This window comes from Aotus nancymaae, unplaced genomic scaffold, assembly GCF_030222135.1.
Source record: "Aotus nancymaae isolate 86718 unplaced genomic scaffold, 86718_ANA_hifiasm-v0.15.2.pri h1tg000014l, whole genome shotgun sequence".
NCBI lineage: Eukaryota > Metazoa > Chordata > Mammalia > Primates > Aotidae > Aotus > Aotus nancymaae.
The window spans coordinates 105,637,482-105,665,045 of NW_026988425.1; the positions used below are offsets into that span (position 1 = coordinate 105,637,482).

The following is a 27,564-nucleotide window of genomic DNA, read 5'->3' on the forward strand; positions in this document are numbered from 1 at the left end:
CTATATATATATATTAACTGGAATATTTAGTGTTTGAAGGTAGCAGAGCATAAATTCTAAATGTTTCTTTCATTTATCCGAATAGCACAGGAAATGAGTGGCAATTTGACATATTTATAAAACATATCACTGGAAAATCCTGCTCGCAGAGAGAATGCTAAAATAGAAAAACCTGCCGAACACTGAGATATTTGCCCTGCTGGGTATTTGGCAGCTACAGGTTAGTACTTTAATCCCATCTTCAAAGTGCCACCCAGGTTTGGCTCCAAGGCCTACAATTACAGTGCTTATTTACCAAAGACACTATGCCACCTACCCAGCAGGCCAAGAAGCCTGTGAGAATAAGACAAGCCAAAGCATCTGGAACACCTAAACTTTACCTTAAGGATGGTAACAATTCTGATAGCTAACAGCTATTCAAAGCCCACCACACCAAGGACTGGGTACTCTACTAAGCATTTCACATATATTACCTTTGGTCCTACCAGTAGCCTATGAATTGCCACAATTATTTTTCCCATTTTTAGAAGAGGACACATTTTCTCTCTGGCATAGAATAGTGGTTAAGAGCTGGGGTTTTATAGTCATGCTGTTTAATATCAAGTTTAAAGACACCACAATCAGCTATATGACATCAAGCAAGTTATTTAGCCTCAGTTTCTCAATCTTTAAAATAGGGATAAAAACATGTACTTTCATGGAGGAGTTGTGAGAATTAAATAAAGTTAAAATATATATAGCATTTAAGATAATCCCTGGCATAAAATAAACTGATCGACAAATGTTAGCCATTATCTGATCACATTTCACAATTATTTATTTGGAACTGATTTTAGATAACAGATAGCAAATATATAGGGAAAATGTATACTCCCAGCTTCTGAAAGTTACCAATTATGATTACCAATTTAAAAATACAAAACCATTGGCGCCTAACCACTGCCTGAAATTTTAAACAATAGTTTTGTTACAGTACGTAGTCAGACATGAGCAGGGCAGGAGATGGCCCTCCACCCACCAGGAATGTCAGGTGACCATCAGGTGATGGTCAGGCAGTTGTTAAAACTGTCTCTTTAAAATAATAATTGGTCACAGCCGGCACCAGGGAAAGGCAGTCTCCCAATAGACAGAAAAAATCTGAAACTGGAGATCAGCAGCTTCCCAATAAGATCTCAGGAGCTGGGGCAAGTGGGCTCAATCACGTGCACTAAGAGGCAAAATGGTGGAGTTTAACTCGTGTATGACCTTCTAGGAACACTACTGGTAATGGAAGAACTCCTCAAGTGAGGGAGCATGTGTCCAACTTCAGTAAACATACTGCACTTGCAGCCCCTCCAAAGTGCTACCAGGCCACTAAGCATGTGGCTAGTCCAACCCAAGGGAAGGCTCAGGGGAGAAGTGACACAACTTCGAAAGCAGGCCACTGTATAAGACCCAAAGTCAGAGGTCAAACCGCACACTTGAATCTCTCAAGTTGCCCACTGGCCCTCTTCCAAGTGTACTTTACTTTCTTTTGTTCCTGCCCTAAAACTTTTTAATAAACTTTCATTCCTGCTCTAAAACTTGCCTTTGTCTCTCACTCTGCTTTATGCCCTTCAGTCAAATTCTTTCTTTTTTCTTTTTAGGAGGCAAGAATTGAGGTTGTTGCAGACCCATATAGATTCATCGCTGCTAACAGTTTTATTCCAGCATTATTGTAAAGAAAATGAAAATAGCCAATTATGTCAGGGCCAAAGTTACATTTCTCTGTGTATGGAATATTCCATTAGTAAGTCAGTCTTTGGTTATTGGGTTTGACAGACTTAACTTCCATTTGGCCAGCTCTGATCTTGAGTGGACATTGGCCTTCCCAAAACTTGTGGCCAGTACCATGAGGAAATCCACACTTCCTGGCAGGAACAATGACTTAAAAGCGGAGTAAGCATGATTTGTTAATTAGATCTGTGCTCCGGCCACCCCTCTGTTTTCTACCTCCAGCTTCTTTTCCATCTTTCATTAGAGTGCTGGACCCTCTCATCACAACTCAGGCAGATGAAAATGCAGAGTGTTTAGGGATCCTGAGACCTGTATTAACAGTATCTTATGATATTGTCTCTGTTTAGCGGCCCTGTATCTTTCAATTATACAGGTTCTTTAGAGAACACTGACTAATTTATTACCCTCATTGGCAAGAAGGAAAATAATCCTTTCAATATACCAGCAGCAGCTACCTTTATGAATTTAAAGCTACCACATTGCCACAAGAAGCATGGAATAATTTTAACAAATTGGCTGCCAGGTGTCAGCTGTCCCTGTCACAGCACATTTACTATTTCTAGATAATACTGACATCAACAGAAGCAGCAGTAAACCATTTAGTCCACACGAGAATCACCATGGGTCTTTAGTCATTCATTAATGTCAATGCTTGGTATGAAATTCGGGAACCTGATCCCCATGAGAGCAACTAGCCTCCTCCACTACAAATTACATTGTGAACACAGGCCAATTGTCTTAAAATCTGTGCCTGTGGTCACAAGGAGAATTGGGTGGGAATGTACAGATAGAGTCTATTTATCCTTCTCCTGAGGAAAAATAAAAAATAATTCAAAAGACATGTCTACTAAGGGGTGGTAAATAATATTACCTCTCAGGTAGTTCTTTGCCCTTTGTCTTCAGGAAGTAAGCCTATTAGTGTCTTATTTAGAACATACATATGTCACATGTATCCTATCTAGGGCCAATGTACTGAATTTCAATGTAACATTGGAAATAGAATGGAAGATATATTTTGAAATGCAACTCCCTCTCCCCTTCCCCCACCCCAAGACTGTTGACATGTGCCAAGAAAGAAAGAAATGAGGAAAAATTTCTGACTGAAGCATGCTTATCAACGCCATCACCATTAGTGGATATTTTTAATGTCCCAATGTGCCCAAGTGAGTTCAGCAATCCTTGATGTCTTTAAGCACAGGCCTGAGAACACTTAATGGGAGATATTTTAGAGACAACTAACCCAAGGAGCAGCTGCAATAAACAGACTTTAAAATTCTCCTCCAGCTCTAGCTTCTGTTGTTCTGTTCTTTATCAAGTTTAATATAAAAGGCAAAGTGTCTGCCCTTAGGCAGTTAATAATCTGGTTATGAAAGCACAGCTGAGGCAAGCATCTTTAACCTTTAAAAAAACAATTAAAAATAATATTTGGCAGCTCATTATCTTGGTTTGTCTAAACTAGGTATAATGAAGGAGATAAGCAAGAAGGTTGATTCAGGGCTGAAGAATTCAAAGGAGAGTTTCGGGAAAGAACACTAAAATGAAGAGGTATTAAAGCAAAGAAATAGTAATTGAATTTCACTTCATAGACGATAAATAGAAGGTTTGGTCTTTTAGGCCCCTGAAGCTGGCTGGGGAGTAGGGGGTACCATCAATGGTCCATATGAGTTTAAGATTTTTTTTCTTTTTTTAAAGATTTGTCTCTCTTGGTTAGAAGGCAGAGATTGCATTTTTGATCAATTTATCTTTCTCTTACAAGGCATATTAATGGGCCATGTATTCAGTAAGCCCTTGGTCGTCACTAGTTTTTAAGTGCTATAAATGGCAGACTGTGAATAGGGATGATGAGCCTGCTCTCTGCCATGAGAAGCATCACATGCAACCTCTCGTCTGGCATGCCCATAACCTTGTCATACTTCTTGGCTGAAAATCAGCTTAATCAAAATGGAAAATGACAAGGGGAAAAAATACACCAATGGGAATACAAAAAAATGATTTTGATTTCAGTTTCTTCGCAAAAAAACAGAATATTATCCTTTACTCATGAAAAGTTGATATTTTTCATTTAAATTTTCTTAATGTGATGGGTACACTGATTTTCTAATGTTAAACCAAGTTTGCATTCCAGAGACAAACTCTATATACTCTAAATCTTGTTTTTATATTACTGATTTTGATTTGCTAGTTTTTTTTTAGGATTTTTGCATCTCTGTTCCAAAGTAAAATTGGCCCATAATTTTTATTTCTCACACTGTCCTTGTTATGTTTCTGAGTAGGTTATGTGTGAGCCTGTCTGTTTTCAAATGTTAGGTAGACCTCATCATTGAAGCTGTCTGGGTCTGGAATTTTCTTTGTGGAAAGATTTTTAAAATGACTGTTTTAATTTCACTCATAGTTGTGGAACTGTTTAGATTTTATATTCCTTAATGAATCAGTATTAGTAAATTATGTTTTTCTGGAAATCATCTATTTTTTCTAAAATTTTGCAGATATCGACAAAAATCTGTTCATAATCTTTTCTTTCCAAATGTGTTTCCAGCATCTGTAGCAGTCTCCTTTTTACTACTGGTATTAGTTATAATAAACCCTGACTTGGCCATCTTGCCTGCCAATGTCATTGCAGAGTTGGCTGGATAACCCAATCTTGACTCAGTTGCTACATGTGCAAAGCAGAGGCCCCTGGATGTCCTACTCCTGCTATGTATGTATCATACTTACACAGCACATACCCTTACCTAGCCCAGTGTGTATGGAACCAACAAGCCCAGATCCTGCCAGACAATTAACAATACTGAAGGGCTTTGCATTCCTCATTTGGGACAAAGACAATCGTGGTCCTTTCTTTTCTCCTCCAAACCTCAACCTGGAGAACCTTCCTAGACTCCATGCTTTATTGGATTGCCTGCTTGCCAGTAAAACTCTTCTACTCAGCAATCAATCTTGGCTAATGGTCTTTATTTTATTTTTTCCTTTACAAGTTGTTAGTGCCTTCTTTTTTTTAACTTTAGCATTCTTGCCGGGAAGTTATCAATTTCATAAATCTTTTCAAAAAGAACCATCTTCAGTCTTTGTTGTACCTCTATAGTGCTTTTCTATTTTATTAATTTTTGTTCTTATCTTTATTATATTCTCTTTTCTATTTTGTTTTGCAGCTCTCTTTCAAAATTCTTAGAATGGATGCTCAACTCAGCCTTTTAATTTTGTTTTCTAATATATACATAAAAGCTATCAAATTTCTCTAAGTACTGCTTGAGTTGCGTTTCAATTGATATTTACATAATCTTTCAATTCAAATTATTTTGAATTTTCCTAATTTCATCTTTGACCCATGGGTTTTTTAAGAGTATATTTGTGATGGTTAATTTTAGGTGTCAATTTGACTAGGTTAAGGGATTCCCAGATGCCTGTGAGGGTGTTTCCAGAAGAGATTGGCATTTGAATTAGTGGACTGAGAAAGGAAGATCTGCCTTCACCCAATGTGTGCAGGCACCAACCAATCAGCTGACGGACTGGATGAAACAAAGAGGAAAGGTATATTCACTCTCTTCTGGAGCTTGTATATCCATCATCTCCCCTGCCCTGGGGCCTCAAAATTCTAGGTAGGTTCTTTGGCCTTTGGACTCTTGGACTTCCACCAGCAACTCCTCTGGATTGCAGGTCTTTGGACTTGGACAGAGAGTTACACCATAGGCTCCCCTGGCTCTCAGACTTTTGAACTCAGACGGAGCCACACGAGCAGCTTTCCTGGTTTCCCAACCTGTAGATGGCATATTGTGGGGCTTCTGAAACTCTATGATCACATGAGCCAATTCCCATACTAAATATGCTGTCATGTATCTACGTCTATATATCCTATTATTTCTGTTGTTCTGGAAAGCCCTGACTAATACAATGTTCCTGAATTTCTTATGATATTTTTAGTAATGTTATTAGTATATAGGTTCATAGCATTGTATTCAGAAAACATGGTCTGTGTTATTTTATTTTACTTTCTTTTAAATTAATTTATTTATTTTTGACATGGAGTCTCGTTCTGTCACCCAGGCTGGAGTGCTGTGGCGCAATCTTGGCTCACTGCAACTTTTGCCTCCTAGGTTCAAATGATTCTCCTACCTCAGCCTCCTGAGTAGCTGAGATTACAGACAGCACCACCATGCACGGCTAATTTTTGTATTTTTAGTAGAGATGGGATTTCACCATGTTGGCCAGGCTGGTCTTGAACTCCTGACCTCAAGTGATCTGCTTGCCTCAGCCTCCCAAAGTGCTTGGATTACAGGCATGTTCCACTGCATCCAGCTGTCTGTGTTACTTGTAAATTTGTCAAGACTTGTTTTATGGCATGTGCAGGATAAAACTTTATGAATGTTCCATATACATATGAAAAGAAAGCATATCTTGCAGTTGAGTGGAATGGACTTTATATGTGAATTATCTCAAGCTAATTAATTGAGTCATTCAACTCTTACAGATCTTTACTTTTTTTTTTTCCTTTTGGTCTTCCTTGTTCTAATAGTTAACGAGAAACATGTTAATATCTCTCATAATGATTGTGGACTGGTGTATTTTTTATAGGTGTCAATGTTTTGCTTTTGTATTTTGAGGCTACATAATTAGGTTGAGACAAATTTTAAATTGTTACATCTTTCTAACAAATTTAATCCCTTGTCATTTAAAATTTAGCCTATTTCTAATAATGCTTTTATGGTGTAATGAAAAATATATATTTAGATTTTGTTCCTGGTTACTGGCACAGAGCTTCAAAAATCTTTGAAATTTCCTGAAATGTAATTGTCTTTTTTATGCTAATGAGATGACTCCAGGGTGGAGGGAGGGAGCTTCTGCTTCATTTTTTCCTCCCCTTCTGGAAATCTAATTTTATGTTATGTTAAAAACTTCCTGACACTAGTCTCTTGTGTTAGTCTGTTCTTGCACTGCTATAAAAAAACCCTGAGAGCAGATAATTTATAAAGAAGAGATTTAATTGGCTCACAGTTCCACCGGCTGTACAGGAAGCATGATGCCAGTATCCACTGGCCTCTGGGGAGACCTCAGTAAACTTACAATTATGGCCAAAGGCAAAAGGAAAGCCAGCATTTCTCATGGCTGCAGCAGAGGAAGAGAGAGACAGGGGAGGTGCTACACACTTTTAACCAAATCTCATGAGAACTCACTCACTAAATAGTACCACAGGGGGATGGTGCTAAACCGTTCATAAGAACTCTGCTCCATGATCCAATCATCTCCCACCAGGCTCCAACTCCAACACTTGGGATTACAATTTGACATGAGATTTGGTGGGGACACAGATCCAAATCCTATCGTTCCAACTCTGGGCCCTCCAAGTCTCATGTCCTTCTCACATTGCAAAATACAATCATGCCTTCCCAATTGTCCCTGAAAGTCTTAACTCATTTCAGCATTAACTAAAAAGTCCCAAGTTCAAAGTCTCATCTGTGACAAGACTAGTCCCTTATGCCAATTATCCTTTATAATTAAAACAAGTTAATGACATCCAAGATACAATGGGAGTACAAGCACTGGGTAAACAGTCCCCTTCCAAAAGGAAGAAATAGGCAAAAAGAAAGGAACTATAGCTAGGCATGGTGGCTCACGCCTGTAATCCCAGCACTTTGGGAGGGCAAGGTGGGTGGATCACAATGTCAGGAGTTCAAGACCAGCCTGGTCAACATGGTGAAACCACATCTCTACTAAAATACAAAACTTACCCAGGCGTAGCAGCAGGTTCCTGTAATCCCAGCTACTCTGGGGGCTGAGGCAGGAGAACTGCTTGAACCCGGTAGGCAGAGGTTGCAGTGGGCTGTGATTGAGCCACAGCAGAGGTTGCAGTGAGCTAAGATTGAGCCACAGCACTCCACACTTAGCAACAGAGCGAGACTCTGTCTCAAAAATAAAAAAATAAAAAAAGAAAGGAACTATAGGTCCTATGCAAGTCCAAAACCAAAAACTAAGCAGGGCAACCATTAAATCTTAAAGCTCTGAAATAATCTCCTTTGACTCCATGTCTCACATGCAGGGTATACTGATGCAAGCAATGGGCTCCCAAGGCCTTGGGCAGCTCTGCCCTTGTAGCTTTGCAGGTTACAGCTCCTGTGGCTGCTCTGATGGGCTGACATTGAGTGCCTATGGCTTTTCCAAGTACAGGGTGCAAACTACCAGTGGCTCTACCATTCCAGGGTCTGGAGGATGATGGTTCTCTTCTCACAGCTCCACTAGACAGTGCCCCAATGGGGACTCGTGTGGGCGCTCCAACCCCACATTTCCCCTTCACATTGTCCTAGTGCAGGTTCTCCACGAGGGCTCTGCCCCAGCAGCAGTCTTCTGCCTAGATATCCAGGCTTTTCCATACATCCTTTGAAATCTAGGTGGAGGTTCCATGCCTCAACTATTGCTCTCTGCACACTGGCAGGCTTCACACCATATAGAAGCCACCAAGGCATATGGCTTGCACCTTCTGGAGCAGTGGTCTGAGCTCTATCTGAGGCCCACTGAGCCAAGGCTGGAGCTGGAGTAGTTGGGATGCAGGGAGCAGTGTCCCAAGCCTGCATAGGGTAGTGAGTCTCTGGGCACGGCTATGAAACCCTCCTAGGCCTCCATGCCTGTGATAAGAAGGGCTGCTGTGCGGGTCTCTGAAATGCCTTTGAGGTCTTTTCCTCCATTGTCTTGGCTATTAGTACTTGGCTCCTCTACTTACTCAAATTTCTGTGGCCTACTTGAATTCTTCCCCTGAAAATAGGCTTTTCTTTCTACCACATGGCCAGGCTGCAAATTTTCCAAACTTTTACACCCTGCTTCCTTTTTAAATTCCAGTTTTATGTCATTTTTTCTGCTCACATGTATGAGCATAAGCTGTCAGAAGTAACTAGGCCACATCTTGAATGCCCTGTTGCTTAGAAATTTCTTCTACCAGATACTCTAAATCATCACTCTCAAGTTCTAAGTTCCACAGAACCCTAGAGCAGAGGCACAATGCAGCCAGGGTCTTTGCTAAACCACAGCAAAAGTGACCTTTAGTTACAAAAGTTCCGCATTTCCATCTGAGATCTTATTAGCCTGGACTTGATTGTCAACATCACTGTCAGCATTTTAATCACAACCGTTCAACAAGTCTATCTTCTTCTGAGCCCTCCACACTCTTCCAACCTCTGTCCGTTACCCAGTTCCAAAGCTACTTCCACATTTTCAGGTATCTTTATAGCAACATCCCACTACTTGGTTCCAGTTTTCTGTATTAGTTCATTTTTGCATTGCTATAAAGAAATACTTGAGACTGGGTAATTTATACAGAAAAGAGGTTTAACTGGCTCATGATTCCACAAGCTATAGAGGAAGCATGATGCTGACATCTGCTCAGCTTCTGGGGAGGCCTCAGGAAACTTAGAATCATGGCAGAAGGCAAAGGAGGAACCGGCACTTCACATCCAGGAGGAGGAGAGAGAGTTACACACTTTCAAACAACTAGATCTTGTGAGAACTCATTCACTATACAGTACCAAGAGGGGGACAGTGCTAAACCATTCATGAGAACTCAACCCCATGATCCAGTCACTTCCCACCAGGCCCACCTCCAACACTTGGGATAACAATTCAGCATGAGATTTGGTGGGGACACAGATCCAAACCATATCACCTCTCTTTCATATTTCACATCTCTTTCTTCCTTTGTGATTTTGAAACTAATGTCCTCAAACCTCTCTTTCAGTTCACAAATTCTCTCTTCCTTTCTAATTTGTTAATCAGATTTTAATTTCAATTACATTTCTCATTCCCAGATGTTCATTTGATTGTTTTTTGAATCTGCTTGGTCTTTTTGGTTTTCCTTTCCTCTAGCTTAGATTTTCTTTCTGAACATAGTAAATGTAATTATATTCTAAATTTGATAATTTCAATAAATCAAATCTTGGTAGGTTTGTTTTTTGATGCTAATTCTTGCTCATGTGTTTAGTCTCTTCATATACTAAGTAATTATAGATACTGCATTGCCCATATTCTCTGGAGAATTATTTGTGGATATTCTTTTAGAATTGCTTTAATCACCTCCAAGGCAATTTTCCTGTTAATATTCTAAGGGTAATATATGGGTAGAATACTTCTGTTCAAACTTACCCAGAATATATAGCCCTCTAGGCTTCTAGATTTTTTTAAAAAAAGGATTTATCTTATTAGATTCCCTACCTGAGAAGACCCTGGAATTTGTCTTTTGTTCCCAGGGCCCATAGGTCATGTAATTTTAATGAGCTTTACACAATAATCTTAAGTAAGAGTGGCTCGGTGTGTCAGTTTTCCTCATTCACTTAGATTTTAGATGCATACATCTTTACTATTTTGCTGGATATTCAGCATGTTTACAGGAGAACTTTTAAAAACGCAGTTGTTTCAGCTATTTAAAATTATTTATTTATTTACTTATTTTTTTGAGACAGGATCTTGCTCTGTCACCCAGGCTGGAGTGCAGTGGCACGATCATGTTCATTGCAGTCAGTCTTGACTTCCTGGGCTCAAGTGATCCTACTAATTCAGCTTCCCAAGTAGCTGGAACCACAGGTATGCACCACCATGTCTGGCTAATTTTTAAAATTTTGTAGATACAGGGTCTCCCTATGTTGCCCAGACTGATCTTGAAACCATGAACTCGAGATCCTCACACCTCAGCCTCCTAAAGTGCTGGGATTACAGGTGTGAACTGCTGCACCTAACTTTATTTCAGCTTTTAAAGTTATTTTCAGCTGGACAATATATTCTGATATTTAATCATGTTACTTGATAATGGAAATCAATATTCATTATTACATAAATTGTGAATATGCAAATTATTATAATAAATTTATATTTACAGATGAGTCAAGTTTTTTTTTCTTGAAGGATTTTTAAAATTTCCTCAGGACTAATTTTTTTTTTTGTATTTTCATTTGTTTATTTTTCTATGCATCATGAGTTCAGCCTCAAATTCTTAGCCAGTTAGCTAAGTCTCTTCTCTATAATTTAAGATGTATATACATTCCATCAAATTTAGTCTGAAGGGTTTCTCCTGGAGCTTTTTTTGCCTACTCTTCTGGACTTGCTCCAATGTCCACTATGTTTCACTTCTCATCTGTTTCCATTCTCTTTCATGTTTCTGTTACCGACTACAGGTTCTTGATTTCTCATTGCAATAGAAATTGACATGAGGCCAAAAGAATTTTCCCAGACAAGGCTTCATAGGAACTGATGCTTGGGTATAAGGAAGGCAGCATGAGTGAGAGAGAGAGAGAGAGAGAGAGAGAGAGAGAGAGAGAGAGAGAGAGAGAGAATTCCCTGACTAACTCTAAAAAGAGCAAGTAGGGCTTTTTTATTAGACTAAGCAAAGGAATTGACATGGGATAGGATATGCTGGCTGAGGGCTAGGGCATGTAGCTCAGCATTATCTGTTCATTAGAGTTATCTTGAGTAATGGGCCACCTAGTGGTCTGACCAGTGGCAACAAGACTATAAATCAATTGTCTAACATTCCTTCCTGAGGTGGAACACTGCAACCTTGCTTATCTCCTAAGGCCAGTTCCTAGAATTCTTTAAGTAAAAGACCTATTAGCAGTGAGCTACTGGTGTGGGTTTTATGATCAGTGGGAATACATGAAGAATGCTCTAGCGGAGGTAAGCTGAAGCCAAGCCCCATCTCGTCTCTTCTCATTTCCAACTACAGAACATATTTATATTCTATTCTAACATTTCATTACTAATTTGATTGGCAAGGAATTCCAGGTTGGAAATAATTTTTCTTCACAATTTTGCATTGCTCATTTAACATCTGGCATTTGTGAGATGTCTGTAGCTATTCTGATTCTAAGTATTTTCAATTTGTCCTGTTTTGATTTGAAGAATCTTTTCTTTGTTCCTAGTGTTATAAAATTTCACAATTATGCATGTCTTAATGTTGGTCAATGTTTATCTTTTGTGCTAGGATACTTGCCAGGCACTTTTATTAATAAACACATCCTTCCATTTGAAGGAAAATTTCATGGACCATTTTGTTGATGAGTTCTTCCCTTTGTTCTCTTTGTTTACTCTTTCTAGAATGTCTATTATTTGAATGGTGAGCATCCTACATCAGCACTCTAATTTTCTTATCTTTTCCTTCCTGTGCTCTGTTTCCTTGTCTTTTCCCTCCTTTCTCTGGAAGATATTCTAATCTTTATTTCTTATTTTTTCCCACTGAATTTATCATTTATGATATTCTAAGTATGGGGGAAAAGTGGGTTTTTTTTTTCCTATTCTTTCACTCGACAACACTCAACATGGAAGATTTCTGTGATCAAATGTGTGGGGAGGTTTCCCCACCAACAAGCAGGAATCAATTCTGCAGTGGACGCCAACTGAGTGTCTTCTAATTCAATTCAGTTCTTACACTATCTACCTGGAGATAGCGTCAGCTCCCACAGGTTGAGGGTTCAGTCCCTCAGGATGCCCACCCTGCCACCCTGCCACTCTGCCTTAGATGCCAATCAAAAGTTCTAGGTTGTTTTACCTGTGCTTCTGATCAACTGTGTACTAATGGGGGTTCACAGAATCTTTTCCTTGGATTTGATTAATTTGCTACAGTGGCTCACGGAACTCAGGGAAACATGTTTACTTGTTTATTATAAAGGATATTACAAAGGGAAACAGATGAAGAGATGCATAGGGTAAGGCATGTGGGAGGGGACGTGGAGCTTCCATGTCTTGTTCAGCTATCCAGAAACTGTCTGAACTCAGTTCTTTTTTTTTTTAACAGACATTTCATTACATAGGCATGATTGATTATCACTGACCACTGGTGATCAACTTAACTGCGAGCCCCTCTTCCCTCCCCAGAGGCTGGGGGCTAGGGCTTAAAGTCCCAACACTATAATCCTGCCTTGATCTTTTCAGTGACCAGCCTCATCCTGAAGCTACCTAGGGGTTGCCAACCATCAGTCAACTCATTAGCACATACAAATACCTCATTTTTGGAGATTTTAAGGATATGAAATGTTGTATGCCAGAAAATAAGGACAAAGACCAAATATATATTTTATAATATCACAAATATATTTTTCCAGAGTTTTAAAAAATGCTGTTTTCTCCTATTCTTTTTTCATGGATACAATATTTTCTCCTCTTTTTCAGAGTATATTAATGGTAGATTTTTTGAGTGTTCTCTCTGCAGAGTCTCTGTTCCCTTTAAGTTTCTTTTTCTATTTATTTTGGTCTCTATCTTTTATTTTAGAGGAGTTCTTCAGATGTTTGGTGCTCTTTGGTTGTTTCCACCTTTGGGGCCATATAACCTATTCCAGCTCTGAGATCTCAGCTCACCATTCTTAAAACTATGGTAGTCTATCGGGCCCAATTTGGGCAACACTGAACTATGTCATACTAGATGAACTTTATCAGATCAGGCATAGACAGAAGTGAAACAATCAAAATGTACTTTTCATAAGCCCTACTCCCTCTCCCTTAGGTTTCTTCCATAACTAATTCTCCCTCACCCTACTTCTTTCCTTCAAAAGCTCTCTCATCTGTTTCCCTCATTAAAGTCAGCTCAAGTAAAAAATCTAATCATTTTATTCACATACAGTGTGAATGACCGATAAGACTAAATATGTTCACTGGTATTTGGCTTTTAAAACAAGGACAAAAGCATTTCTTGGGGATAAACCAAAGAAATAAACTCTGAGGGTGTAACTTAGTAAACATCAGTGTGAATCAGCAGAAAGGTGTAAGAAAATAGAGAACTCTCTAAATAAAAGCAAACCTTTTATTCTACACAGTTGGCAATAGAGGGAGAATCTCCACAATGGATAATGTAGCAGAATCCTCATAATCCCAACTGTTGTCTTCTATGGTTCGCCTTTCCCCTTCAGGATTTTCCTCTAATTATCCCTGTAACCATTCTCAGGCCATGAAGAAGCAAAGCTCTTTCCCTTTCGACACTGAGGCCCCAAAAAGGAAGCCTGTTCTTTGACATCCCAAATAGAGCAAAGTGGCACCATTATAAAAGATTTTATTAATGTCAAAGGAGAAATTCACAGAAATACCACACAACTAGACAATAAAGAGTATCAGAAGTGACTGTGGGTACTAACCAAATCCTATCATTTCCATTCCCAGCATTCAGAAACACAAGGCTAGTTACTCTGATTCCTCTTTTTCTAAAAGCAGAGATGAAGGCTCAGAAAGAAGCCATCTCCTCCTCTGCCTCCTCTACTGACTTAAGGTCTTTCTTCTGACAGAAGCTGCAGACTGGTGGAATATAGACTGATCCACAAATATATTTTGTTAGTTCTGCTCTACTTAAAAATCACTTAAAAATTTAGTCATCAGGACTGAATTTTTCAGATTATATTTCAAAAAAAACCACACCATTTTCTAGCATTCAACATATACGCATACAAAGACACCCCTCTCCCCTTCAACACATGTTCTGTAGATTCTGAACATCTATACAAAAATTTCTAACAAGAAAAACAAACCATCTTAGAGACATAAAATCTGAAGTTTTATTAATATAGCACAAGAAAAAGGGAGAATTAATACAGCAGTGTGACTTAGTTGAAAGACAGTTGAGCCTGGGTGTGGTGGCTCGTGCCTGCAAATCCCAGCACTTTGGGAGGCAGAGGTGGGTGGATCACTTGAGGTCAGGAGTTCAAGACCGGCCTGGTTAACATGATGAAACCCCATCTCTACTAAAAATACAAAAAAAAATTAGCCGGATGTGGTGGCGGTTGCCTGTAATCCCAGCTACTCAGGTGGCTGAGACAGGAGAATTGCTTGAACCTGGCAGGTGGAGGTTGCAGTAAGCCAAGATCATGCCACTGCACTCTAGCCTGGGTGACAGACTGAGACTCTGTCTTAAAAAACAAAAAATTAAAAAAGACAGTTCAACCAGAAGCTAGGAGAGTTCCATTCTAGTCCCAGCCATGATACAATTAGCTTTGTGATCTCAGCAATATTATTTAATCCTCTAGGTCTCTATTTCCTCATCTGTCTTATAGAGAGGATGAAATTATACGATATTTAACAGACCCTCTTGGCTGTAATCTTGTAATTCAAGGGCAAAATTTTATCAAAGTATTCAAGTCAGATAAATTTAAAAAAACACCATAAATATACAAAGAAATAAATCTGACATGGTAATTATTTTGTGTTAAAATTTATCTAAAACTGACAAACATGCTTGCATAAAATGAGAGCTAAACAAATATACGAAGTACCAGATTAAATTCTGTTTCAACTAGAAGCAAAATGTTTTTCTTGTAGATATCAAACTTAAATGGATCAACAGGAAACCATACAAAATTCTTCCAAAACAACCATATAAATTTAACGGATTAAAACTTATACTCAAAACATTAGTTAAAACATTAGTCATTTACTAATGCCCTCTCATTTATGTTCTCCAATGAATTTGCATTAGTCTTATAAAAGATAAAACAGGAAGCAAAATAAGCCTTCCTGAGCTTTCTTTCTGTGATTACAATGTTGAGTGACAGACTCTGTAGAATGAACAATGGACAATGGAATAGTCTGGCCAAATTAAACACTTTCTGTAAGCAGACTGAGCCTTTATCTCAGCCAAGTAATCATTTTTCTTCCATGAAAAATATCTAAAATCATGCCAAGTTGTATCACTGCCACTGAAATTGGAATGGCTTCAACATCCCATAAAAACAGTGACACTTAATGAATTGCTTCAGTTAAATCATGCAGGAGAGAGAAAATAGAGGAACAATTTTATTGTGTTATGGGTGGTTCAAAAGATATGATCAACACAGGTAATCACTGACTCCCTTCATGCCAGAATTACCACCTGAGATAAACACACCTGGATTCCCATGAATTTCTTGGTTTATGCTGACTAAAATGAAGTGATTAATGCCACTAAGAAGCAAGCTAAAATAATAGATTCAAAAAGAGCAGCACAAAATAGTGTGAAACACACAGTTAAAAGACAAAATCAGCAAGTAAGACTGAACCAGTTTGCACAGTATACTTAAGACATTGTTTTAAAAGAATTTAGGCCACCACAAAGCAACATATGAAATTACACAAGGTACTAATCTACAAAAGAAATTTAAAATATTTAATATCTCAAGAAATACTTGTGAATTCAGTGACCTTTTACATGTTTTCTTATAAGTTTAAAAAATATATATCATATTTTTTCTTCTTATATTGTTCTTTAGTTTTTCCTTCTGTCTGCAGTGAATACAGAATGAAGAGATAATGTCCAATGTACCACAAATAGAATATAACATCATAAGTACAGAATTTAAAGCTTACACTAAGAATAAATGTATGAATGTGATCACTACGTTTTTCTGCATGTAAAACACTGTTAATCTTGTTTCAGAGACTGGGTCTCACTCTGTCACCCAGGCTGTAGTGCACTGCAGTGGTGTGATCACAACTCACTGCAGCTTTTAACTCCTGGGTTCAAGCGATCCACCCACTTTGGCCTCCCAAAGTGCTGGGATTACAAGCATGAGCCACTGAGCCCAGCCTAAAACAATGTTTAAAGACATATGTGTCTAAGATGTTTCTAAGAGTGCAACTTGGGTGTCTGATTGAGAAGAGGGTTGTTTCAATGAATGAAGGTGTCCACAACACAATTCTGCATGTAACATACTCTGAAAAGACACATGTATAAAATACGTTTCTAAAATATTCCAAAAAAAAATAAAGTTTGCACTAAGAAAAACCAATTAAATACAAAGAGCTGAAGTTCAAATATACCTAATACAGAAATCTTTTCATTCTGATAGATAAATAACATACATCTGACTGTTGATTACTCTCACTGTCTTAGATATCAAAGTCATTTATTATCTTTGGTTTCACTAGCTGTTTTGTACTTACATTTTAATATATGGGTTCAATTGTCTGAGAATGGGGTAGGGGAATATTTACAGTTTCCCCTTTCATTCCCTTGTTCACAAGATCTCTTGGTCGCTCCTCATGGCAGATGATGTAACCTCTCAAGATACATCTAAACAGATTCTTTCTCTATTTCAGTGTTTCATATTTTCCATGGGTTGGAAAAAAGAAAAATGTTTTGTTTTAATGGATTCTGCTGATCCGCAAGTTACTAAAGCTGTGAAATATACAGAGTATTGTCATGTTATATCCTTAATTATGTTCATAATTTGAAAGCAAGATTTGCCACATAAAAGTTACCCCTGAATATTCAAGATTTTCCTGCGTTAACACATTTTCACTGCAGGATTGCTTCCCTGCACACACAATTTTTTTTTTGAGACAGGGTCTTACTCTGTCACCCAAGTTGGAATGCAGTGGTGAGATCTCAGCTCACTGCAACCCCGACCTCCCAGACTCAAGCAATCCTCCCACTTCAGCCTCCTGAGTAGCTGGGACCACAGGCCCACAGGCACATGCCACCATGCCTGGCTAATTTTAGAGAAGGGGTTTCGCCATGTTGCCCAGGCTGGTCTTGAACCCCTTAGCTCAAGTAATCTGACCTCCTTGGCTTCCCAAAGAGCTTGGATTACAGGTGTGAGCCACAATGCCCAGCTGGGGCTTCTATTTTTTTTTTTTTTTTTTTTTAATAGCAAAGCCATTGCAATAGCCACTCCAGAAAATGTCTTTGCTATGATCTTAACAGTGTTTGACAGCCTTAAGCCTTCTTTACTCCTTGATCCTGATGGGCTCTGTAAATCATTCTCTGGTACTAAAGCAACTGTCAGCTCAAACACCAGGAGTCCTAAACAACCCAAAAAGACAAACGAAGAGAAGTAAGTTCTGAGGTTTTATATTTTTAGAGGACTCCTTTAATGAAGCACTCTCAGTCTCTTCCACCAGAGTATGCTGAAGGCAGAGGAGAGTCGAAGAAGTCTGGGGGATAGACTGACTTACCTCCGAGCCAGAGAGTTCTTTGAAGTCACATGTTTCATCTTAAATATTCAATTGAGTGTTTAATTCCATGCCATATTTGCATGAATACAAATTTTAAACAATTTACCAAGTTATACAACTTTTCCTCCAAATAGTCAACTAAACTGATGCTTGAGAAGATGCACCATGTTTGCTGGGCATGGTGACTCACACCTGCAAATCACAGCATTTCAGGAAGCCAAAGCAAGTGGCTTTGGCTTTCTTGAGACCAGAAGTTCAAGACCAGCTTGGGCAACATGGTGAAACCCTATCTCTACAAATAAATACAAAAATTAGCTGGGCATGGTGGTGCACAACTGTGGTCTCAGCTACTCAGGAGGCTGAGGTGGGAGGATGGCTTGAGTCCAGGAGGTCAAGGGGACAGTGAGCTGTGATTATGCCACTGCACTCCAGCCTGGGTGATAACAGTGAGACCCTGTCTGGAAAAAAAAAAAAGATATACCTCGTTTGTCTTGGAGCTTTTAATACTTCCCACATCCAACCACAGCTAGGTACTCCCTGGATGTTCACATAACTCAGTATGATGCACAGGGAAATTGAGTTTAATTACAGGTTAAATACTTTCTATTGAGCTTTTCTTCAACTTCTCATGACCTGGGTGTGTTTCCTTATTTCAACATTGTTCCATTTTTTTTTTCCAACTTTCTAAGATTAGCTTGGGCTTTATTTCTTCCAAGAGTCTTCTCTGGCTTCTGACAATGATTCTGCTTTCTCATCTCCCATAGCACAATTTGTTTGCTTCACACATTTTTCTCTTGATCATATATAATCCTGTACTAGTTCTATTTACATATTTTGTCTTGATTCATAATAATTTCACAAATTTCTTAAGGATAATTCTCTATGTATATCATATTTACTGTTACGTAACCAGCCACCACAAAACTTAGTGACTTAAAACAGCAACAATTCACCATTTCCTGTGATTCTGGGGATCAAGAATTCTCAGCTGGGCTGGGCTTAGCTGAGCAGTACTTTGGTTTATCCCATCTGGGATCACTAATGTGACTATAGTCATCTGGTAGCTTGACTGGGGTTGGAGGGACTAAGATATTCACACTTACATGTCTGGGGCTTGGTGCTGGCTGTTGGCTGGGCCTCCCCGTGTGGTCTTTCAGCCTTTGTTAGTCTAGTCCAGACATTCTTTCACGGTGGTAGGAGTGTTCCAAGAGATGAATGAGGAAGCCGCAAGGGATGTGAGGCCTCGGCTGCAGAACTTGCACAATTTCATTCTTGTGACATTTTATTGTTCAAAGCAAACCACAAGGCCACCCTAGATTTAAGGGGTGGGGAAAAATACTCCTCCTCTTGACGGGAAAAGCTGCGAAATACTGTGGCCATGTTTTTCAGTCAACCACACCACAATCTTCTCTTTCATTCTGTCAATTTAGCAGCAAGTGTCATAGTGAAGGCACATACTAGATATTAACTGAAGTGAACTCAGTGTTCTGGTGCTTTTATTTCATCCAGCTTGAGACTATAACCTCAGGATAAGAGTAGATTTAAAATAAAAAAATTAATCTTGGTAATATTGATCTTTAACTCATTACTTGGACTCATTTTTCTCTTTAAAAATTGCCCAGTTCCCAGCACACGTGTCTTATTTCAAAGGAATAACTGCGCCTTGAAGAAACAGGTCCATGCTTTGAAGGTTGACAATAAATTGAAAATACTTGCTGTCCATGGGATTAGGTGCTATGGGTATCAGAGAGTTTTGTTCACTGATATATTTGTTTATTGATCAAACCCTCATCCAGTGCATGCCCTGTGTCAGGCTCTGTGCTATTTGTCCAACATGCATAATCAAACAGAGAAGATGGATATACAGTGGATGCTTATAACACAATGTGGTTCATAATTGCAATGATAGTTAAATGAACAAGATATAATTAAACACATTAAGAGACATAAAATAAAATGTTTACCAGTTCATTTAAAAATTTACAATCGGGTTGTGTGATAAGACACATATGAATCTCCTAGTTGCCATATACACACACACACACACACACACACACACACACACACACATATCATTATTATGTAGCATTATTAAAGCCTTTTGAGGATTGTAAAAGTACACACACAAAGAAAAGAAAGGAGGCAAGACTTCCATTATAAGACCATGCAATGGGCACCTGTTATTTTTGCCTGCCCAGCACCCACTCACCCTTCTGGTAGTGACAGCACCTTGATTCCCTACCTGCTCTTTCCTCAGCTCTTTGTCCACATGATGGGGATAGAGCCAACTCTACCCCAGTTTCACAAGCTGAGCATGTAATCCATGCCTGGCCAATCAGGTCACTGCATTCTTATAGCCTGAGTGACTTGTTCAGAAATAGGTATATGGCCCAAAAAGAGCTAGTGAGACCAATTCCCAGGACTTTTGTGAAGCCACCATTAGAGAAGAATCCCTCTTTTCTCTGTGGCCACTCAACAGAATGGCTGTAAGACTTGGGCAGCTTGAAACCATGACCAGGAGCCTGAGAATAAAGCCAATCCTAAAGGAAAGGGCTGAGACACAGCGGAAGGAAGGCTGATAACATTTGAGCCTTTGAATCCATCCATGCTGGAACTAACTGCCTAGGTTTCTCCAATACTCACATTCTCGTTCTCTCTCACCACCTCCCACTTTTTCTTCAGAGTCTTAGAGTTGGGTGTTTGCTGCTTATCACCAAAAAGCTCTAATCTATAGTGCAGAGGGAACAAAACTCAAGAAGTAGGTTTGAGGGGTTGTGTAGGGGTCGTAAGAAGGCCAGTGTTACTGAAGTTAAGGGCCCATGTGAGAAGTAGTGGAAAACAAGATGGGATGTAGTCAGATGAGCCCACTGGATGGTTAGGAGTCTTGACATCCAAAAGCACCCAGAGGTGACAGCACAGTCAATTAAGCAGGTGTAAATAAAAGAGAATTGTATCATAAATACATAGCAACAATATTAGGAAGTCATAGCAGCATTTACTTAATCAACAGCTTGCAGGCAGAAAGAACAGCTGGGAGGAAACACTAGTAATCAAGATGAGGGAGGATCCATACCTAGACCATGGTATTGCCAATCTGGTATGAACAGAAGAATCAATGGGAATTAGGGACTGCTCATGGACAGAAAGGACAAGGATTAATAAAAAGAGACAAAAATGAGCTGTTAATCAAAGACCTGGCTAAGTTTACCCAAACTTAATCTATAGATAGTTGCTTCACCACGTAACATGGTACCCATTACTTGAAGACTTTCAAGGCCTTTATAACTCCAAATTAAGTAGTAGAATAAATTGTTTACCCTTTGACAGAAGGCTTAGAGTATGTAAAATAAAACAAAACAATAACAAAATGAAATGAAAAAAAAAAACCACCCTTAAAACTCCCTGATACCTTCAAGTAGGGCTGAAGACTATTGTGTGTGACCTGAGTCTGGTTTTAGGCTCACTGGGCAGTATTTTTAACAATGAATCACTCTCAAGAGTGATTTTATTTAAAAGGTTCTGTATTAATTATTAAGTGTTCACCTAGAGCCCACAGGGGACTTAAGTCATTTTTGGTTTTCTCAATTCATCAGCCAGAACCCTACATAATAGGGCCAATCTGACAGGACTGAAAAATGCCTTATCTCATTTCATTTAATCTGCTTTAATGGTTTAGAAACATATCTATATACACAGAAAAAAAAATACAATGAAATCTAACAGTAGCATTCATTCTGGAAAACTGGGATGTGTCAGGACTGAATAGGTTTTGTATATATTAAGTAACTGTGGTTTTAATCTTTTTTAACAAGATATCAAACCCAAATTCAGGAGGCTGCTTATTTGTTTCTTTAAATCTGCCAAGGAATCAGGATATCTCCTCATACTTCCTCCCTCAGGCTTGTGGGTTTGAGGTCCTTCCTGTCTAAACCATATATTCTTTGATCTAACTTTTTACCTTGAGATCCCATTAAAGAACACTTTATTTTTTTTTTTTTGCTGTTAGTTTTTCTGACAAACTTCAGCAATTTATTTTTTCCTTAGACCACTGAGGCACCATTGGAGCAGCAATGAAGGCTGACACATCAGGTGAGAATCTACCTCAAGGAAAAGGCAATAAAGAGTCTTTGGAGATATAGGTTATTAGAAATTGTGCCTGGTGTTCTAATCTTAGTATAAATTAAAATTAATTATACTAAATTAGCAGGTTGTAATGTCTGCTATCTTAAACAATGTTTTACAACTATGGAATTTGATTGAAAAAAGTTTTTGGGTTCTTAGAGACCTGACCAAAGGAAGAAAAACAAGTGCCCTCAAAGCTCTGAGAAGCACAGACAGGTGACAGCCTCATTAGGCCAGCTCAAAGGGCTGCATCAGCTTTCAGGCAATCCCTGTCCCTTCAGTGGCCATCAGCCGGAAGCACTGCCTCTCTCACATAATTCACATGTTTGACACAAGTATATGGAATCCATGTGTAAGGTTTACAGCTTAGCTGAAGTAAAAAAAGAAAACTATTTATTTAAAAGGGCATGTTTAAATAAAGGTTCTGTTCACAAAGAAAAGCACACTTTTCAACATGAAATCTATAAGTAATTATAATGAATCTAGATTGTTTTTCATTGGAAAATTAGGTAGCATATAGAATACCTCACAATTGTTCTGGCATAATGTATGCATCACTTTGCTGCCAACGAGATGGGCTTTCACTAACACGAATTGCCCTCAGATCCTGCCTCAAGACCATGAGGACCATATGTCTGTCATTTCTGGGAGTGGCCTCTGGATGGCAGTGTTATTTTTCAGTTTGCACTTTGCTTATCACATCAGTTTTCTAAGTAAAAGTTGCAGGAGAATCAAAGAATCATCTCTTTCAATAGACTGAGTGTTCTCTACTCCTTACTTGCTCTGTGGCTTACAGGCTCAGTTTCCTCCAGTATAGAAGGAGGATTCTATTCTAGATGAGGAAAGTAGTTGCAAGGATTAGAGATGATAATGATAACACTATTATATATTGAAAACCTACTGTGTTATAAGCTCTGTGTAGGAACTTTACATGTAACATCTCACTAAATCTTCCCAACTTCCCCGTAATGTTTTTATCACTGCTCTATGTTTAGAGATAAGAAACTTAAAGCTCAGAATAATCAGGAATTTAGCCTAAGTTCCATGGCAACTCAGTGGTGAAATCAGGATCTATCTTTCTAGCACTATAATATAAGTAAAGTGCCTAGCAAATTGTCTCATGCTAATAAATATTAGTAATTTTTAAACATTTATATTATTATTGCCAAAACTATTAAATTGTATAGTTGGCCTAAGAGAAGCTTTGTGAGTAAAAGTTTATACTCAATTAAGTGTGGAAAATGCCTATATTTTATTCTTATTCTGGAGACTCTCAAGAAACAATAGCATATTAAAGGCTCCAAGATGTCTTGCAGTAAAGAAAACTATAATCTAGTTTAACCCAAAGTTTTCACATGTACTTGACAAAGAAGTTCTTTCTTCACATAATATTTATAACCATCTCTTTAAATCAGTATTCTGCAGAAAACACTTGGGAAAAATGAATCTATTGAAATTCCTCTTCCAAGTTGAGTATGTAATGTTTTGACAAGTCTTCTTTTTCTGCCAACTCAACTCCCTGCTGTGGATGTGCTGTGAAATGTCAAGGCTGACAATAAAGTTCTTCTGACACTTAACTATTAAACCTAAGTTTTTATTCAGCTTTTCTCACAACAGCACAACATTTTTTCTACTTCTCTCCATCCTACAGTCACAGGTAATCTTTCCTGAAACTCCTGTTCACAGTATTTCTTAGCTCCCCTTATACAGCAGACCATATCTTCTGTACTGTTCAATGGCTTCACAAGTTTTGTTAACTTGGAACTTTAATGGCTTAAAGTTTGTTAACTCTGCTTTAAAGCTTATTGCCACTTAATTTGTCATGTGCTTATGTCTCCATAATCACATTATAAGTTATTTAGTGTCTGGAACTGTGCATTGCACTTCCCTGTGTCCCTAAAGGAGCATGACAGTGTATTGCTCATTCATTCATTCAACAAACATGCACTGAACATCTTCCATGTGCTAGGCACTGTTCTAAGTGCTAGAATATAGCAGTAAACATGACAATCAAGGCCGTTAGTTATCCAGTGGAAATCTACGTGTATGGGGAAAGACAGATGAGTAAATATTCAAGTAGGTACAAACTCATGTCAGATAATGGTAAGTGGTATGAAGCAGTAAGGGCATGTGAACAAAGAAAGGAGGAGAGGCTGCTTTAGCTTGGAAAAGCCTCTCTGAAGAGGAAATATTTAAGCTTAAATCTGAATAAAAGGAAAGAGCAATGAACATGTTGGAAAGAAGATGGGCAGGGAGACTGGCTGAGTTTGCTAAATTAGAGGAAAAGCTGGAAGGCCAGTGTGACTGTGGCAAACATGGTAAGTCAGAGGAGCAAGATGAGATCAACTCAGAGTGGGTGGTATGTGCCACACTGTGGTGGGAATTTGGACCTTATTTTAAGATGATATGGAAGCCACAGAATGTTTTAGACATGGGATTGAACTAAGCATGATTTTATAACTTTAAAAGATAATTGTAACTACAGGGTAGAAAATGAAATGTAAGAAGCCAAGGGAGGAGTCAGGGAGGCCAAGTAAAGATTATTTTAGGAGGCAAGGCAAGATATGATGGTGATTTGGACATGGTGATGGCAGGAGAGCAAAGTGGGCAGATCCTGGATATACTTTGGCATGCGAAACAGTGGGACTTGCCAGCTTGAGCAAACAGGTGGACAGGAATATTTCCTAGATGCAGATATTTACTAAATGCAGAAATTTCCTATGTAAAGGTTATCTGGAAGACTAATAAGCCTGGGAGAAAAAGTAGGGGACAGAATCAAAAGTTCTTTTTCACTGCGTTAAGGTTGGAAGTTTATAAGATATCTAGGAATACCTGTGAATTTAACCTATTTTGAGATCATGGGAAAGGGCAGGGCTATATATATATATATATATAGCCCTGCACACATATATATATATATATATATATATATGTATATATGTCTATGTGTGTGTGTGTGTGTGTATAGGTACGATACATATATAGGCATGATATCTAGGAATACCTGTCAATTTAACCTGATCACTTGAGGTCAAGAGTTTGAAACTAGCCTGGGCAACATACAAAAGATTTAAAAATTATATATATATATATATATAGGCATGATGGTGCTAGCCTGTGATTTCAGCACTTTGGGAGGCTGAGGCAGGAAGATGGCTTGAGTACAGGAGTTGAGACCATCCTGGACAACATAGCAAAACCCCCTCTCCACAAAAAAATACAAAATATTAGCTGGGCCTGGTGGCGCGTGCCTGTAGTTCCAGCTACTTGGGAGGCTGAGGCAGAAGGATCACTTGAGCCCAGGAGGTTGAGGCTGCAGTGAGCCATGATTGCAACACTGTACTCCAGCCTGGGTGACAGAGTGAGATCCTGGCTCAAATAAATAAATAAATAAATAAATCCATGAAATCATCTAAGGAGAGAATGTAACCCCAAGGCACCTCAAAATTTGGAAGTAGTATAGGCTGAGAAAGGAAAGCGAAAATGGTAAACAGGAGAACATGGTGTCAAGAAGTCCAAGAGAAGCTAGCATGAAGGAGTGGTCAGCTGGGTCAAATTCCAAAGATTTAGATGTGGGCAGAAAAGGAACCATTGGATTGGCCAACATGGAGGCAGCAAAAGCAGGGCCAGCAGAGTGGTAAGGACTGAAGACAGTAAGAGTGCACTGAAGGAAGAGTCAGAGAAACAGGGCCATACTAAGGGGGACACAAAGTCAAGACAGGGCTTCCCTCCACCCCCAGAAGGGAGATCCTGGAGTTTAAATAGAGTCAGGAGAGGTTAATGGCATAGAAAAGAGAAGGACTAATTGAACACATACATAATGAAGGACTAATTGAACACATATATCTTTGTTTAATTATTGTCATTATTTTTTGGATATAGGGTCTTGCTTTGTCACCCAGGCTGGAGTACAATCATAGCTCACTGCAACCTCTAACTCTTAGGCTCAAGTAATCCTCCCATATCAGCCTCCCAAGTAGCTAGGACAACAGGCATGCACCACTGCACCTGGCTAATTTTTAAGTTTTTTGTATGTTGCCCAGGCTAGTTTCAAACTCTTGACCTCAAGTGATCCTCCCACCTGTGCTGGGATTACAGGTGTGAGCCATGGTGTCCAGCCTAATTACTGTCAAATGTTAGATGTATTTGATTTACATTAGGCTGAATAGGGGGTTGTTTTCCAAATCCCCAGGACTTAAAACTGGGTGGTAATGATAATAACAATATTAGTTTAACACGTATTTAGTGATTACGTGCTGGGCATTGCTTTGTGGAATTTACATATACATTAGCTCCTTCATTCTCCCAAATAACGGTAACTGCCCTCATTTTACACTTGAGGAAACTGAGACACAGGAAGGTTAAATGATTTGTCTAGTGTCATGTAGACAGTAAGTGACAGAACTAGGATTCTCACTCAAATAATATGACTCTGAACTCATAACTACCAGGAGAAAGTGGTAGGATGTTTCATAGCCGCTGACACTTCCTCAGTTCAGGACATGTTTTATGAATCACCTCCTGTCAGTTACCACCTCTTTTCCCAAGGGTATAAGGTTACATAAAAGGATGAAAGGGTATTGTTTCTCAATCCTTTCTCTGGTCAGGACAGTCTTACAAGCTGGTCAGACCAATTAGATGTGTGCAGCAATTCTTTCATATCAGTTCCTTTTAGGATTTTTATATATATCTACTACACATTAAAATATATTTTGACAAACACATTTTTTCCCACAAAAAATTTTCTTCTATATTATTTTAATGCTATATAGTATTTAATTATTGGGGTGTTCCACAATTTACTTAACCCTTCCAATATGTATACGTGTACACTTATGTGTTTATAGAAGAAATCCATGTTCTTGGCAGAAAAATCTGATAATATAGCTTAGCAGAAAAAATTCCTTCATTTCATCATTTAATAAATATTTACTGAGTGTCTATTTTGTGTCATGCAAACTTATGAATCATGCTTTCAAATACCATTTAAAAGCATGAAGAAAATGGAAAAGAATAACTGCAAGATACAAAATATACAGAAGGTATGTGAAAAAATTAGTAAAACACAAAACTCACACATGACGAGAGAGAGAAGGAGAGAGATGAAGAGACTCCAGAAGTAAGTTTACCAAATGTAGGCAGTAGTTGTTACTTCCAGGTGGTAGGATTAGGATGATTTTTATTTTCTTCTGGTTGCCTTCTCCCCCCTTGTTTTTCTATAATGAACATATATTACTTGAATGCTCAGAAAGTTATTTCAATATTAAATATTTCTACATATTATGCTGAAAGCACATGCATTACCAGACATTTGATTTGCTGCTAGAGTAGAATCTATGAAGGTAGTAAGGCATGCAGTATATGTGTACATTTTTATTGTTTCCATTACTCAATAATAATGGCTCAAACGATTCCCCTGAGAGAAGCGTTGTTTAAAGATGTGTGTGTATGGCAGTACATAATTATCCATGCTCACTTGTGTGTGTGTGTGTGTGTGTGTATATATATGTGTATATGAAACAAATGATGGAAACTAACATGAAGCTTTACTTCTTGCCACTAGATCTACCTAGCACAAAAACAAATGGAAAAAGAAATCAAAGACACATTTTCAAAGAAGAAAAAATATCCCTGAAAATTCAGATACTTTCTTCTGTCTCTTTGTTAAGGCTACCCTTTAAGATGTCTCCTTTCTTTCCTTTTTAACTTTTTATTATGTAAAATCTCAAACATACTAAAAAATGCATATAACTGAGTATTCAAAAATATGTATAAGAAACCCCATGTTTCTATCACCCAGTTTCAATA

General features: G+C 38.5%; 1 protein-coding gene across 1 annotated transcript in view; it reads right to left on the reverse strand.

The window, feature by feature from the left end:
* The window catches only part of MCC (MCC regulator of WNT signaling pathway), a 461,802-nt gene that overhangs the window by 331,173 nt on the left and 103,065 nt on the right, over nt 1–27,564 (reverse strand). The gene's annotated exons all lie outside the window — the stretch shown is intronic.